Consider the following 16278-nt stretch of genomic DNA (forward strand, 5'->3'; position numbering starts at 1 on the left):
AATCAGCAATCCATTGGTGGCAGTAACCAATCATGCTAAGAAAGGTCAACATGTCTTTCTTGGTTTGTGGGCGGGGCAGACCCAGTACGGCGGTAATTCTGGCATGGCTGATTTTCCTCTCACCTTTACTGAGAACGAAGCCCAAATACGCAACACTTTTCATACACCATTGTAATTTCTTCCTAGAAACTTTGTGACTACATTCACATAACCACAGTAATAAACTAACACAGTCTGCCTGGCAGACCTCCCGAGTAGAACTACATATGAGGAGATCGTCCGCATATTGTAGAAGGACAGAACCATGAGGGGCAGTCCAAGGGTGCAGTGTAACTTGGAGGACAATGGAGTAGACTACTGGGGAGTCTACATAACCCTGAGGCATTCTACACCAAGTATACTGGCGAAATTTAAATGTAAAGGCAAAGAGTGGCCGTGTCTCCTTGTCAACTGGGACAGAAAAAAATGCATTATTTAAATCAACAGAGAAAAACTCTGCATGGGCAGGAATAGCTGATAACAGAGATGGTACGTCTGGAACCACAGGGGCTATGGGTATGATCTCTGCATTTACCGCTCTAAGATCCTGGACAAACCTAAAGGTATTATCTGCCTTTCTCACTAGGTTGATAGGTGTATTATAGGGGGGGGGGGAAATTTCCTCAATAACCCCTGCCTCTAGGAATTCCATCAACATAGACTCAATCCCCTTTTCTTTTTCTGGAGAAAGGGGGTATTTTTTTAATATAAACAGGTGCAGCGCCGGGCTTAGGCATTGCCTTATATGGTATACAAGAGATAAGGCCAACATCTTGGTCAGTATTTGGCATTCCAAATATAAAAAAACAATTACCCTTTAGTACATGAATGGGCATAACTGAGGATGTGACATGTAGGTGTCCCGTCTTGCTAATCCCCAACTGCAACCTTAACAGAACAAACAAATCTCTCCCTAATAAATTCACAGGACAATTAGGAATGATCCTAAAACTGTGTGTGAACATTGACTGGTGCTTGTATGGATGTTGGATCGAGAGAGGAGGAGTTTTATAAGATCTGGTCAGTATCCCATTAATTCCCACTGAGGGCTCAGCATTCTCTCTTGGACCACTATAATAATGCTCACATGTTTCTCCTACATACGGAGGGGGTGTAGAGACCTTTCCTTGCTTTGCACCCATTTCTTATAACTTAATTGATACGGAGGCAGAGCAGAACTCTCCCCAGGACTGGCTGTACTGAACCATAAAGGCTCCGACAATTCCTGTCAACTGGGTATAGAGGACTTATGTCTATGCTCAACTTCCTTCTCAACTGTCTGTTAGTATGATCCCTTAAAACCGTCACTTGCTTTCACCAGTTTCTGGGTTAGCGGGTTTCCCTCGCCAGAGTGGTGGGGCGTCTTACGGTTCTCCAGGACACACACAATAAAGTTAGTACAGTTTTCACAATATCATTTGCTGCTTACCTTTAGCATAAAATAAAATTACTTAATGCTTCATAACATCATAACATAAAAGAAAGCATAAGAAAGTGACATATAAGAAGCAATAGAAATTGGCTGACAAGAGAAACCAGGGTGCAGACAATATTTAAATTCTTCCCAAAAGAATTCCTCTTTTAAATCCTTCCCTAAAGAATTTATCTTTTAGACTTGGCCAGTAGTCTATTTATAGTCTATCTTGCCTAAAGATAGATACTATTGCTTTCAGTGTGTCTGAAGTGGATTCAAGATAGAAACAACAGAGTTTTTTCAGAAAGCAACGGAATCTACCCAGTCCTAAAGGCAGGACATTTCCGTACTTACCGAATTCCTGTATGTTCTTTCCCGGACAGAGCCTCCAGCTGAAAGAGATCTGCCTCTGTATGCACCCTGATTTCTCCTTCATTCCCAAGGACAGACTACTTGAGAGCTATCAATGACACACACACACACAGTATGGTATCAGAAACAGCTCTGAGTTTATTCTGAGAATACAGCCTCTTATACATACATACATACATACATACATACAGGAAACAGTTGTGGCTCACATTGCAATAGTGCTGAGTAGACACAATTCCTTATATGGAAATAAGGCTAATGTAAACATATTCACCCTCTAGTATGATGTCACCCAACATCCTGTCCTTCATACAGATCATATAGCTTATTTTATTTAACCCTTCACCCCCATTGTCTGATAGGGGCGGGTCCCACCTCTGGGACCTGCACCTACAATGAGAATGGAGTGGGGAGAGCTGTGGCTTGGGACCCCGGATTTCCTGGGGTTCATCCACCACCAAGCACTTTTCCCATACAAGTAATGGGAGCGCACCGTGCACGCGCAGCCACTGCTCTCATTCATTTCTTTGGGGCAGATGCTGGCTCGGCTATTTTCGGCTCATTTCTCTGCTTCGTTCTCACTGAAGATGCCTCTGGGACCCGCTTATCAGACTATGGGGGCATATAGCGATATGCCTTCATTGTATGTTATTGTAAAACCCCTTTAAGTTTAGAAGTTTACAGCACTGTCTTCCCTTTTTATACTGTATTTGCCATCTATTCTCTTTCTTCCTGAACAGAACTTCACTGACCCCTTGTGGCCACTTTCTAGCAAGACGGGGCTTTTTGTGAGTACATTATAGAGTAGGCAATATTATGAGTTAGTTAGTTATTTGTCTATATTCTACAGATGCATCTTTCTATCTAGTTATATTCTTGTTTTAAACATAAATTTATCCAATTTTCACTTTTTATATTGTATGAAATTATTTATTTACCTGCTCCTCATTTGCATACCCCATCCTTTCTGTTCTTACCACCAAAATGTCACTTTAAATGTCAAATACTTCCCTGTATGTGATTATGCTGTATGTGGTCTGATCAACGGGCCGGTCCGGTCCGAAACATGTCACCTGTAAAAAACTGTAATAAAGAAACCACTTAAACAATACAGAGTTTTCTGGACTTACCTCGGTTGCACCATTGCTGTATCCCACTCTCTCTCTTCTTCTTTGCATCTTCAACCCAGAATGCTGTGCCTGGAGGGAGAAGCTTGGGTGCATCATATCCCAGAAACTCCCTACAGGCCTGCATTGGGTATTGTGCCCCCAGAACAACTTTCCCAGGTGAGGAGCTCTACTACAAGGGCTTTTGCACAGTTCAAACGGTCCTTCCTATGAAGTGCTGCTTTCTTCCTCTCTCCCATTGATTTGAATAGACAATGTGCAATACTTAGCCTTGTGCTGTAATTGAGGTGACTGTGTATGGTGCTTGTTCCATAACATAAATGGATTACTTGTTGTGTTTTAACCCCTTAAGGACTCAGCCCTATTTCACCTTAAGGACTTGGCCATTTTTTGCAAATCTGACCAGTGTCACTTTAAGTGCTGATAACTTTAAAACACTTTGACTTATCCAGGCCATTCTGAGATTTTTTTTCCGTCACATATTGTACTTCATGACACTGGTAAAATGAAGTAAAAAAAAAATTTTTTTGCATAATAAAATACCTAATTTACCAAACATTTGGAAAAATTTGCAAATTTCAAAGTTTTAGTTTCTCTACTTCTGTAATACATAGTAATACCCCCAAAAATTGTGATGACTTTACATTCCCCATATGTCTACTTCATGTTTGAATTATTTTGGGAATGATATTTTATTTTCTGGGGATGTTACAAGGCTTAGAAGTTTAGAAGCAAATCTTGAAATTTTTCAGAAATTTACAAAAACCCAATTTTTAGGGACCACTACAGGTCTGAAGTCACTTTGCGAGGCTTACATAATGGAAACCGCCCAAAAATTACCCCATTCTATAAACTACACCCCTCAAGGTATTCAAAACTGATTTTACAAACTTTGTTAACCCTTTAGGTGTTGCACAAGAGTTATTGGCAAATGGGGATGAAATTTGCTAATTTCATTTTTTTGCCTAATGTTACATTTTAACCCATTTTTTCCACTAACAAAGCAAGGGTTAACAGCCAAACAAGACTGTATCTTTATTTCCCTGACTCTGCCGTTTACAGAAACACCCAATATGTGGCCGTAAACTACTGTACGGCCACACAGCGGGGCGTAGAGTGAAAGGTGCGCCGTTTGGTTTTTGGAAGCCAGATTTTGCTGGACTGTTTTTTTGACACCATGTCCCATTTGAAGCCCCCTGATGCACCCCTAGAGTAGAAACTCCATGAAAGTGACCCCATCTAAGAAACTACACCCCTCAAGGTATTCAAAACTGATTTTACAAACTTTGTTAACCCTTTAGGTGTTGCACAAGATTTAATGGAAAATACAGATACAATTTCAAAATTTCACTTTTGTGGCAGATTTTCCATTTTAATATTTTTTTTCCAGTTACAAAGCAAGGGTAAACAGCCAAACAAAACTCATTATTTATGGCCCTGATTCTGTAGTTTACAGAAACACCCCATATGTGTTCGTAAACTGCTGTACGGGCACACGGCAGGGCGCAGAAGGAAAGGAATGCCATACAGTTTTTGGAAGGCAGATTTTGCTGGACTGTTTTTTTTTTACACCATGTCCCATTTGAAGCCCCCCTGATGCACCCCTAGAGTAGAAACTCCAAAAAAGTGACCCCATTTTAAAAAGAATAGGGTGGCAGCTTTGTTGGTACTAGTTTAGGGTACATATGATTTTTGGTTGCTCTATATTACACTTTTTGTGCGGCAAGGTAACAAGAAATACCTTTTTTGGCACTTTTTTTTTGTTATTTACAACATTCATCTGTTTTATACAATAACTTCATTTTTAAAACCCAAAAAATGTTTTAGTGTCTCCATAGTCTAAAAACCATAGTTTTTTTTTCAGTTTTTGGGCGATTATCTTGAGTAGGGTCTCATTTTTTGCGGGATGAGATGATGGTTTGATTGGCACTATTTTGGGGTGCATATGACTTTTTGATCGCTTGCTATTACACTTTTTGTGACGTAAGATGACAAAAAATTGCTTTTTTTTACACCGTTTTTTTTTTTTGGAGGTCAACTGAGGGGTTAGGTCATGTGATATTTTTATAGAGCCGGTCGATACGGACGTGGCAATTCCTAATATGTATACTTTATTTTTATTTATGTAAGTTTTACACAATGATTTCATTTTTGAAACAAAATAAATCATGTTTTAGTGTTTCCATAGTCTAAGAGCCATAGTTTTTTCAGTTTTTGGGCGATTATCTTGAGTATGGTCTCATTTTTTGCGGGATGAGATGACGGTTTGATTGGTACTATTTTGGCATGCATGCTTTTTTGATCACTTTTATTACCTTTTTTGGGAAGTAAGGTGGGCAACATAGTTTTTATTTTTTTATTTTTATGGCGTTCACCATGCGGGGAAAGTAACATGACCGTTTTATAGATCAGGTCGTTACGGACGCGGCAATACCCAATATGTGTAGAGTATTTTATTTTTTTAATTCTTATTCAGTGATAATTTATTTATTTTTTATCTTAACTTTTTTCACTTTTTTTAAAAAAATTTTTACCCAGACCCACTTGGTTCTTGAAGATCCAGTGGGTCTGATGTCTGTATAATACAGTACAGTAACTGGAAAAAATATATATATTGTACTGTACTGTACTGTATTTTACTTACACTTTGTCTGAACAGATCTATGCCTTTAGCATAGATCTGTTCAGCACCATGGACAGCAGGACGCCTGAGAAGGCGTCCTGTTGCCATGGGAACCTTCCCCGTCTGCCACAACTTCGCAGATGGGGAAGGGTAAGCACAGGGCTGAGGGGGGCTGTCGGGGGGCTCTCTCCCTCTCCATCGGGGGGCTGCAAAGGCACAGCAGCCCCCCGATGGAGAGGGAGGGAGCTCCCTGACCGATGACAGTTAACCTTTTCCATACCGCGGTCCGTACGGACCGCGGTATGAAAAGGGTTAAACGGCTGAAATCTGCACAGATGTCAGCCGTTTATAGCAGGGTGTCAGCAATGTGCTGACACCCTGGTATACCCACTAGAAGCCAACGAATTTTCAAAGGGAGGCGGGCGGGGGATCGCGATCCCGCCTGCAGCACCGCCCGCCTCCTGCAACGCCCCCACCGCCTGCGACACACCACCCGCCGGCAAAAAATCGTGCAGGGGTGCAGGGGGGGGTTAAAAATCTTTATTTTAGGCACTCAAAAGTTTCTGATCTGAATTGACCTGCGGTTTGCTGCGATCGCCGACACGGGGGGGTCACATGACCCCCCCTGGCATTGTGACAGGATGCCGGCTGAATGATTTCAGCCGGCATCCTGTGCGGATTAACCCCTTGGGCGCCGGAATCCCGATTTAAAGTTAGGACGTACCGGTACGCCCTGAGTCCTTAAGGACTCGGGAAATAGGGCGTACCGGTACGCCCTGCATCCTTAAGGGGTTATTTAAATTTACATAAAATGTGTGTGTATTTATAAGTGTCTCTGTGTTTGGAAAGGTCCCAGAAGCTAGGCCTTTTGTATCTGAAGGTTCCTAAGCTGTAAATCCAGAGCAAAACGTATTCGCCAGGCAGATCTGTTCGTTGCCCAGAATCTATTGTAGTGCGTCAGTGTACAGTACCTTTCTATGTTACCTATACAGGGGTGGACGGGGAACTTAAAGTGGCCCTGGAAAAATACTAACAGTGGTCTTTTTGTAGTTATGTCCAAATTTATGGAAACAGTAATATGCTAAATAACCATGGAGCACCAGTTATGGGTCTATAACACAGTGAAAGCCAGATATCCCTCAAAGGAAGGAAAACCAAGCAAAGGGGTTTGTAGCTGGTCTCCCTAAGATCAGCTATTGTTTTGTTCAAATTGATGGAAGGTAGGCGAACACAAGTAGGCAGGGCCAGCAATACCATTTTGCAGCGCATTATACCAGCTCAACAGAGCCAAATACCACAGTCCATCACAAAATACTGCCCCCATCAGCACAAAAAACATCCTTCAACTGCCGGTCGTGAGGAGGGCTCAGGTGGGCCCCTAGATATCGGCCCACCATGAAATTTCTCTGTAAGGTCTATGGCCAATCCATCTATATTGTGAAGATGAATATTTTAGGTTTCCTTAACTCCTGATTATGGAAACTGCCTTCTATTGATACTCCTGGATCTCTCTGTGGCATTTGATATAGTAGACCACCAACCTTTTCTCTTCTTTACATAAACTTTTATTTTTCATAATTAACTTTGTAAAATATTTTATTAAAAGCAAAATGCCTGCTTCTGCACTAATTTATCCCATCCCTTCGCCCTGATCAAAGCCTCTAAAATGAATTATGAAATCCTTACATGGAGATTCAGCACCCAGAGAGGGATTTATTCCACTTCAGAGCTAGACAATATTTCACCAGATAATCCAGCTCTGGAGAGAGATAAATCACCCAGTAGTAGCTACAGCTGTGTCTGGTTTCAGTCTGACTTCAATGGGCTAAATTTGTAAGTCAATGACCAGGGCAGAGGAAGGGGAGCGAAATAAGTGCAGAAACAGGTCATTTTCAAAATATATTATCGCAAATTCTATTGAATTATTAAAAAAAAGGTTTAGGTAAGTTTTCAGGATACTGCTCTCTCTTGGTTTTCTTCCTATCTTTCTGACCACTCATTCAGTTATCATTCACTGGTTCTACTTTTTCTCCTCTTCTATTGGTGTTGGGGTTCTTCAGGAATCAGTCTTAGGTCCTCTCCTCTCTTTCTCTGCACATAGTCTATGTTCAACAAACTCTCAGATTTGTCTTTCAGGGCCACCTGTATGCCAATGACCCCCACCTGTCTTTCTTAGGTTTCCATAATCTAATAACCCATCTAAACCTGATATTTCCATTGTGGTTGATACTCGATTCCAATTTGATACCTTAAAAAAGCCACAAATTAACCCCAGGTTACCGAGCTGTGTTTGCTTTTGCAAAGGATCAATTGCCCATTATGTGAGGAGGTACTTCATAGGATCTCTTACTATTAATTTGAGCACAAGGAAGCCTAAATTAATGACACCGTGTGATAATAATAGTAGCCCCATCAAATACTTCCTCACATAATGGACAACATGGGGTTAATGCATCAGATCAATGGTGGAGGTACTTAGTATTAATGGGATGTACATGGTTTGATTTCCATGTGCCTCACATTAATAGTAAGTAACCCCATCATGTAACTCACATTAAAGGGGTTGTCCCACAAAAAATGATCCACAACTTTTAAACCAGCACCTGGATCTGAATACTTTTGTAATTGGATGTAATAAAAAATTGTGTATAGCCACAGTTTTTTTTCTTATTTTTTTTTTTACCTGCTCACTGAGAAGGCCGCACATGCTCAGTTTCATCCTATAACTGCCTCCTGTGCTGTGCATGTCGGGACTCCCTATGGAGGATGCGCGCATGAGCGTACTAGTGATAAGGTGCCGAGGATAGTAATACTCACAGTTTAGTTGTCCCTTGGGGCCGTCAGTGCAGTGAATGGGAAGACAGCACGAAATCCTCCGGGGCACTCTCGGTTGCAGGGAAAACCAGCCAGATGTTGGTTGAGGTGTCCTTGATTTCAATTGGTGTATGGTGCTTTTGCCGGCTGGGCCCCTGGTTCGTGACGCCAGCACCATTAGGTGAAAATGTTGGTGGTAGTAGTTAAAATTATGATCTAGAATAAGGGAGACTAGAACTTTAAACAAACTCCCAATACTTTACTGAAGTTGTTCCACAGATCATGAAGGTATGCAACAGTCATTTACATAAAGGCAGCTTTCACAGTGATTGACATTAGTTTCCAGAAGTTGCATAAGGAATCGTTCTCTATGACAATCAGTCTTTCTCTTATTTCTCCAGGTTGGAGAGATGAACTATCTCTGTTGTACTGTATAATGCTGTACTTCTGTATCCTCTTCTAGGAATACTATACTCAGACAATTGGCCCTTTTGTCTTTAATTATGGTGGGTAGCTTGTAGCTTTGAATCTCTCCACCTGATGTAAAGGAGTCTGAAGTATGATAAATTACAGTTACCTTCCATTGTCAATATACTCATTCCCTCTCTGGGTTACCTAGAGATACTGTAATCTTTTCCCTTTTATGGGCTGGTGCATGGAACTAACCATGTAGCTTTTATATCTCTGCAAAATGGCTGCTGAGGTTTAGCTTGTCCTCAGACATCATCACACACTGACCTTTTTCTTCCTGCACTGTGCACACACTGAGTGTAGGGTGGAGTTAGCCCTGGGAGACTTGTTAGAACCTCCCCCTCTGCATCCCCCCTTCTTTAACATAAGTCGTCCTCGATGCACTCTTGCCACGATGATGCATCACCTGAAAAATACTAAAAAGAGCTTGCATGCATATACACAATATCATTAACCCCTTCCTGTGATTTCTCTTGTTTGGTTGTAAGAGAATTGGGTTAGGCATATAGAGTCAGATCCATAAATATTGGGACATTGACACAATTCTAACATTTTTGGCTCTATACACCACCACAATGGATTTGAAATTAAACAAACAAGATGTGCTTTACCTGCAGACTGTCAGCTTTAATTTGAGGGTATTTACATGCAAATCAGGTGAACGGTGTAGGAGATACAACAGGGTGCATATGTGCCTCCCACTTGTTAAAGGGTTACTATCACCTCGTTTTGACATAATTAGCTATCAGACACTAGCGATCCGCTAGTGTCTGCTCTACCAAACAATGCTATTATAATACCTTTGTGTGCAGCCGTTTGCCTAAAAAACAAACTTTTATTGATATGCTAATGAGCCTCTAGGTGCTATGGGGGCATCTTTTCAGCACCTAGAGGCTCGGTCTACTCACACAAAATGCCGCCCAGTGCGTCCCTCTAGCCCGCCCATCTCCTCTGGAATGTGATGCTCCCTCTGAGCCAGTGGACGAATTTTCGCGCCTGCACCGTGCGCGTCTGTATTCGGCGCAGGCGCAGTGAATGTCTGACCGCTCCCTGCACAGACATCTCCACTGCGCCTGCGCCGATTACGTCAGAGTGCTCCGAGGAACAGATGGCGCAGGCGCAGTGGAGAAGCCGGCGCAGGGAGCGTTAAGACAGTCACTGCGCCTGCGCCGAATACAGACGCGCACGGCGCAGGTGCGAGAATTCGCCTGCTGGCTCAGAGAGAGGATCACATTCCAGAGGAGATGGGCGGGCTGGAGGGACGTGCTGGGCGGCATTTTATGTGAGTAGACCAAGCCTCTAGGTGCTGAAAAGACGCCCCCATAGCACCTAGAGGCTCATTAGCATATCAATAAAAATTAGTTTTTTAGGCAAACAGCTGCACACCAAGGTTTTATAATAGCATTGTTTGGTAGAGCAGACACTAGCGGATCGCTAGTGTCTGATAGCTAATTATGTCAAAACTATGTGGTAGAAACCCTTTAAGGAACCAAAAGTAATGGGACAGAATAATAATCATAAATCAAACTTTCACTTTGTAATACTTGGTTGCAAATCCTTTGCAGTCAATTACAGCCTGAAGTCTGGAACACATAGACATCACCAGATGCTGGGTTTCATCCCTGGTGATGCTCTGCCAGGCCTCTACTGCAACTGTCTTTAGTTCCTGTTTGTTATTGGGGTATTTTCCCTTCAGTTTTGTCTTCAGCAAGTGAAATGCACGCTCAATCAGATTCAGGTCAGGTGATTGACTTGGCCATTGCATAACATTCTACTTCTTTCCCTTAAAAAACTCTTTGGTTGCTTTTGCAGTATGCTTTGGGTCATTGTCCATCTGCACTGTGAAGCGCTGTCCAATGAGTTCTGAAACATTTGGCTGAATATGAGCAGATAACATTGTCCGAAACACTTCAGAATTTATCCTGCTGCTTTTGTCAGCAGTCACATCAGCAATAAATACAAGAGAAGCAGTTCTATTGGCAGCCATACATGCCCACACCATGACACTACCACCACCATGCTTCACTGATGAGGTGGTATGCTTAGGATCATGAACAGTTCCTTTCCTTCTCCATATTCTTCGCTTCCCATCACTCTGGTACAAGTTGATCTTGGTCTCATCTGTCCATAAGATGTTGTTCCAGAACTGCGAAGGCTTTTTTAGATGTCGTTTGGCAAACTCTAATTTGGCCTTCCTGTTTTTGAGGCTCACCAATGGTTTACATCTTGTGGTGAACCCTCTGTATTCACTCTGGTGAAGTCTTCTCTTGATTGCTGACTTTGACACACATACACCTACCTCCTGGAGAGTGTTCTTAATCTAGCCAACTGTTGTAAAGGGTGTTTTCTTCACCAGGGAAAGAATTCTTCGGTCATCCACCACAGTTGTTTTCCGTGGTCTTCCGGGTCTTTTGGTGTTGCTGAACTCACAGATGCGTTCATTCTTTTTAAGAATGTTCCAAACTGTTGTTTTGGCCATGCCTAATGTTTTTGCTATCTCTCTGATGGGTTTGTTTTGTTTTTTCAGCCTAACAATGGCTTGCTTTCCTGATAGTGACAGCTCTTTGGATCTCATCTTGAGAGTTGACAGCAACAGATTCCAAATGCAAATAGCACACTTGAAATTAACTCTGGACCTTTTATCTGCTCATTGTAAATGGGATAATGAGTGAATAACACACACCTGACCATGGAACAGCTGAAAAGCCAATTGTCCCATTACTTTCTGTCCCTTAACAAGTGGGAGGCAAACTGTTGTAATCCCTACATCTTTCACCTGACTTGGTTGTAAATACCCTCAAATTAAAGCTGACAGTCTGCAGTTAAAGCACATCTTGTTTGTTTCATTTTAAATCCATTGTGGTGGTGTATAAAGCCCAAAATTTTAGAATTGTGTCGATGTCCCAATATTTATGGACCTGACTGTATATCATGAACATCACAATATAGAATGGGTGACAAGGGCCGCGGTTTCTCTTGTAACTGGGAAACTGGGGGCACTGACCTGGTACAGCAAACAGTAAAAACCAGGATAGTCCATAATGTAAAACAAAAAGGGAAACTTCTCAGGAGGCTCACAGTTTATGAGTCCGTTCCCTGGGCATGAAGCATAATAGTAGTAGAACATCACGGAGGGCTCTACTGCGTCAAAGTCCATCTTCGGGCAAATGACTTGAAAAATAAGGACAAAGGAGTCTTTAGAGAGTCCTTAGGGCATGGCAAATAATCAAAGCAATGAGTCTCTTGGCTCTGTAGCTCCAAATGATGTAGGAATGTAATCACAGTTGAACTGGAGGGGCTGGAAGTCTCCTCCTTGGCTGCTGTTGTAGGAACACTTGTAGCTCAACTAATACTCTGCTCTCTGCTTGCAATTTGATCCACCTTGCTTTCTCAACTTGGGGTTCTTGATTTCTCTGCTGTTGGAAGTTGAGGACTTCTTTACCTTGACCTTTGATGGTGAACAAGCACCAAGAATGTTATGTTTTGCTGAGTGTGAATAAAACACTGAAATTTGATTTACCACCTGGTTCCTTGCCTCTATACTGCGTTCGCTAACCTGTCTACCAGAGAAAATTCGCACATTTGGTGGAGGATGCGGGCAAACGCAGTGAGGCTGGCCCAAAGGCCGAAATTTTATTTTAATTTTTTTCATGCACGAGTTTATGTCCTATATCAAGCCGACAAGGTTACGACCCATGTCCCCTGACAAAATGGAGGCAGTCGTGAAAGCCCTTATGGAGGCTAACTAGCAGCAGCAGGAGGCTAACAATCAGAAGCAGGAAACCAAACAGCTGCTATTACAGCATGTGATGGCGTTACAAGCGGCAGTAGCATCCCAGAACGTCCATGATGCCCGGAAATCTGTCCGTGCGGCGATACCTAAGATGACCTCCACGGACGACGTCGAGACCTATCTGGCAGTGTTCGAAAAGGTGGTCATGAGGGAGAAGTTACCCCGAGACCAATGGGCCGTTCCTGGCATCTGGACCCCAGAAGGTGTTTTTCGACTTACCAGATAATCAAGCGGCCGACTACCCGACCGTAAAGGGTGAGATTCTGGCCATACTGGGGGTGAATGTATTGGTCCGGGCCCAGAGGGCGCATCAGTGGGAATTTAACCTGGCTGAACTCGCCAGACCGCAATATTATGATCTGCTACACCGGTTGCAAAAATGGCTGCAGCCTGACATACTGAGTCAAGAGCCTGGTCACATAAGGGCCGACTGTCCCCATCGGGTGGAACCCATGGACACTAACTTTGGCTACCAGCCCTCGATGTATGACAGGAGGCTGTGTGCAACCGAGATAATAGTCACTTGTGCCAGGTGCAAGTGGGAGATACCCTGGCGGTGCCGCTGGTGGACTATGGGAGCCTGGTGTCCCTGGTAAGAGCTGCAATGGTGCGGCCCACCGAGAATACTGGCTGAAAAGTCAGCATTGTGTGCATCCATGGAGACTGAAAGTACTATCCCACAGCCCTCGTGTCTCTATCTACAGTGGCCGGCAGTTGGACTCATGAGGTGGCCGTCGCCACAAAGTTACATTATGAACTAATAATTGGGAGAGACTTCCCCGGTTTCCCGTCACTGTGGCCTTAGGCGAGAGCCACCGATACCCATGGGGCAGGAGCAACCCCAATAGAATTGCCTTGCTCAGGGGGGAAACTGGAACCCTGGGAACATGAGACTGAAGGGCCAGCGGTAGGGTTAGCCGGCACTGCGGGGGAAGGGGGGAGCCAACCCCACTGAATCTAATGTTGGAAGACGTGGAGGATTTGCCGCCGGGTCCAGAATTGGCAGACCTCAATGTCTCTGGAGACAATTTTGGTACAGCACTAGGACCCGACTCTATCTCGGGCCTGGGAAAATGTGGTAGTAGTTGAGGGTGAGCCGCAACAACCGGGGGCCTTGTCTATGTTCCCCCGTTTTGTGGTTCAACAGGAGATGCTGTACCGGGTAAATGAACTACGGTGTGAGCATATTGAACAGTTGGTGGTGCCCATGGCGTATCGAAACTCGTGTTGGAGTTAGCCCACCAACATGTTCTTGGGGGATACCTGGGCCAGCAGCTGATGTTACATCTGGGTGTCAAAAAGTGAATGGGCCAGTCTTAATAGCCAAGCCAGACGGGACATTACGATTCTGTAACGACTTCCGCAAACTTAATGAGTTTTCTAAGTTTGACGTATATCCCATGTCTCGAGTGGATGAGCTTATTGAGAGGTTAGGCCAAGCCTGTACCTCACCAAAGGGTACTGGCAGGTACTCTTGACAGAGGCTGCCAAGGAGAAAACGGCTTTTATCACACCAGAAGGGCTGTATCAGTACAAGTTATTACCCTTTGGTCTACATGGCGCTCCCTCCACGTTTCAAAGGCTAATAGACATTGTACTCCGTCCACATCATCGGTATGCTTCAGCGTACCTGGATAATATTGTTATCCACAGTACCGACTAGGAAAGTCACCTACCTAAAGTACAGGCTGTAGTGGACTCCCTTAGGGAGGCTGGCTTAACTGCTAACCCAAAAAAGAGCACGGTAGGGTTAGAAGAGACCAAGTACCTGGGGTATGTAATTGGGCACGGAGTTATCAAACCTCAGGTGAACAAAATTAAGGCAATTCGGAATTGGCCCCAACCTGTCACTACTCGGCAAGTAAAGTTGTTCCTGGGAATGGTGGGATACTATATGAGGTTTGTCCCCCACTTTGCCACAATGGCCACACCATTGACAGGCCTTTTGAAGGGACACAAGTCAGTGACGATCCACTGGAATGAGCAGGTGGAAAAGGCTTTCTCCACTTTGATGTCGGCCTGTGTGGGTCTCCAGATTTGGTGACGCCCGACTTCAAAAGGGAGTTTATAGTATAGACCAATGCCTCCGAGGTGGGTCTCGGTGCTGTACTGTCTCAGGAGGTCAATGGGGAGAAGCAACCTGTTGTCTTCCTCAGCCAGAAGCTTACTCTAGCCAAGACTAGATATAGTATATTGGAGAGAGAGTGCCTGGCTATCAAGTGGCCACTCGAGTCTCTCCGCTAATATTTGTTAGGGAGAAAGTTTCATCTGGTGACCGACCACTCCCTTCTTAAATGGATGAGCCAGGCCAAGGACAGAAATGCCTGGGTCACCCAGTGGTTTCTGTCTTTGCAAAATTTCTAATTTTCAGTGGAACACAGAGCAGGCCGGTTACTAGGAAACGCTGATGCCCTGTCCCTGGTACACTGTTTAATGTGTGTCCACCCCCTCAGAGTTGAACAAAGGGTCTGGTGTGTAGGAAGGAACAAGGGGCCATCATTGATGGCCGTTACATGTCACTGAGGTTTCTGGCCTTGGTGAGGTAAGAGAATTTTTTTTCCTGAAGTGTCATTATTGCAGATTGCAGTCTGACACTTCAGCTGTTTAGTATGGCTGTAAAGCTGATCTGGGGCGGCTCTTACTAGGAGCAGCCAAAGTGTTGGGTGGGTGGCTTCTCTCCACGTTCCAGGCCGGGTCTTGGCAGGCTTATAAAAGCAGTCAGCACTATCAGGTGGTGTGGATTTTCCTCCATCTGACAGTGAAGCTGTGGAGTCCTCTAGGCTGAAGACTGCAAACAGGCATGCAGGTCGCCTGGAAGCCTGCCAGTGAACTTTTCTGTGGCTGAGCATTTAGCCAGGTGTGAACAGACACCTAGGATTCCAGGTGAACATTGTTTTGTTTTTGCTGTGTGTGAACAAGCACCAAGACTGTTATGTTTTGCTGAGTGTGAATAAAACACAGAAGTTTGATTCACAACCTGGTTCCTTGCCTCTATACTGCATCCGCTAACCTGTCTACCAGAGCAAATCACCACAGTATGAAGCACTTAGAGGGTTTGATCTTGAGTCAGTGCTTGATGAGGACTTGAAAAACTTTTGCAAGATCTTTTAAGTGGTCTTCATAGGATTTAGAGTAGATGATGACATCATCTAGGAATAACAAGAAGTTCTTGTGGCCTAAACAGCATTCCATTAGTCTTTGAAAAGTTCCAGGTGCATTGCAATGTCCAAACGGCATATAGTTAAATTCATATAGGCCCATATTGGTAGTAAATGCAGTTTTTTCACAATCTTCAGGAGCCATAGGTACCTGCCAGTATCCACTGGTCAAATTCAGAGTACAAAAGTAAGCAGAGGACCCTAATGCTGTCAAGGACTCCTCGATTCTTGGTAAAGGATAGGCATCCTTGGTAATTTGATTAATCTTCCTGTAGTCCACACAGAATCGAATGTTACCATCTTTCTTTCAGACAAGGACTAGAGGTGCAGCCCATGGACTATGGCTGTCTTTGATGATTTTTGATCCTTCATCTCCTGGATTATCTTTTTCACAGATTGGTACATCGTTGGTGGTATAGGCCAGAACCTTTCTTTAATTGGAGGGTGTGAACTGGTAGGGATGGTGT

The 16278-nt window shown here is 43.7% G+C and overlaps 1 protein-coding gene across 2 annotated transcripts in view; it reads left to right on the top strand.

Moving 5' to 3' along the window:
* LOC122934941 overlaps positions 1-16278 on the top strand; it is a 47360-nt gene that overhangs the window by 18765 nt on the left and 12317 nt on the right. The window contains exon 2 of one of the 2 annotated variants that reach the window (XM_044290618.1): positions 2566-2613. The exons of the other annotated variant lie outside the window; for it this stretch is intronic. The gene's annotated coding sequence lies outside the window, so the exon portion shown is untranslated. The remainder of the gene's footprint in view (positions 1-2565; positions 2614-16278) is intronic. 2 annotated transcript variants of the gene reach the window in all.

The sequence above is a fragment of the Bufo gargarizans genome, chromosome 4 (assembly GCF_014858855.1).
Source record: "Bufo gargarizans isolate SCDJY-AF-19 chromosome 4, ASM1485885v1, whole genome shotgun sequence".
Lineage (NCBI taxonomy): Eukaryota > Metazoa > Chordata > Amphibia > Anura > Bufonidae > Bufo > Bufo gargarizans.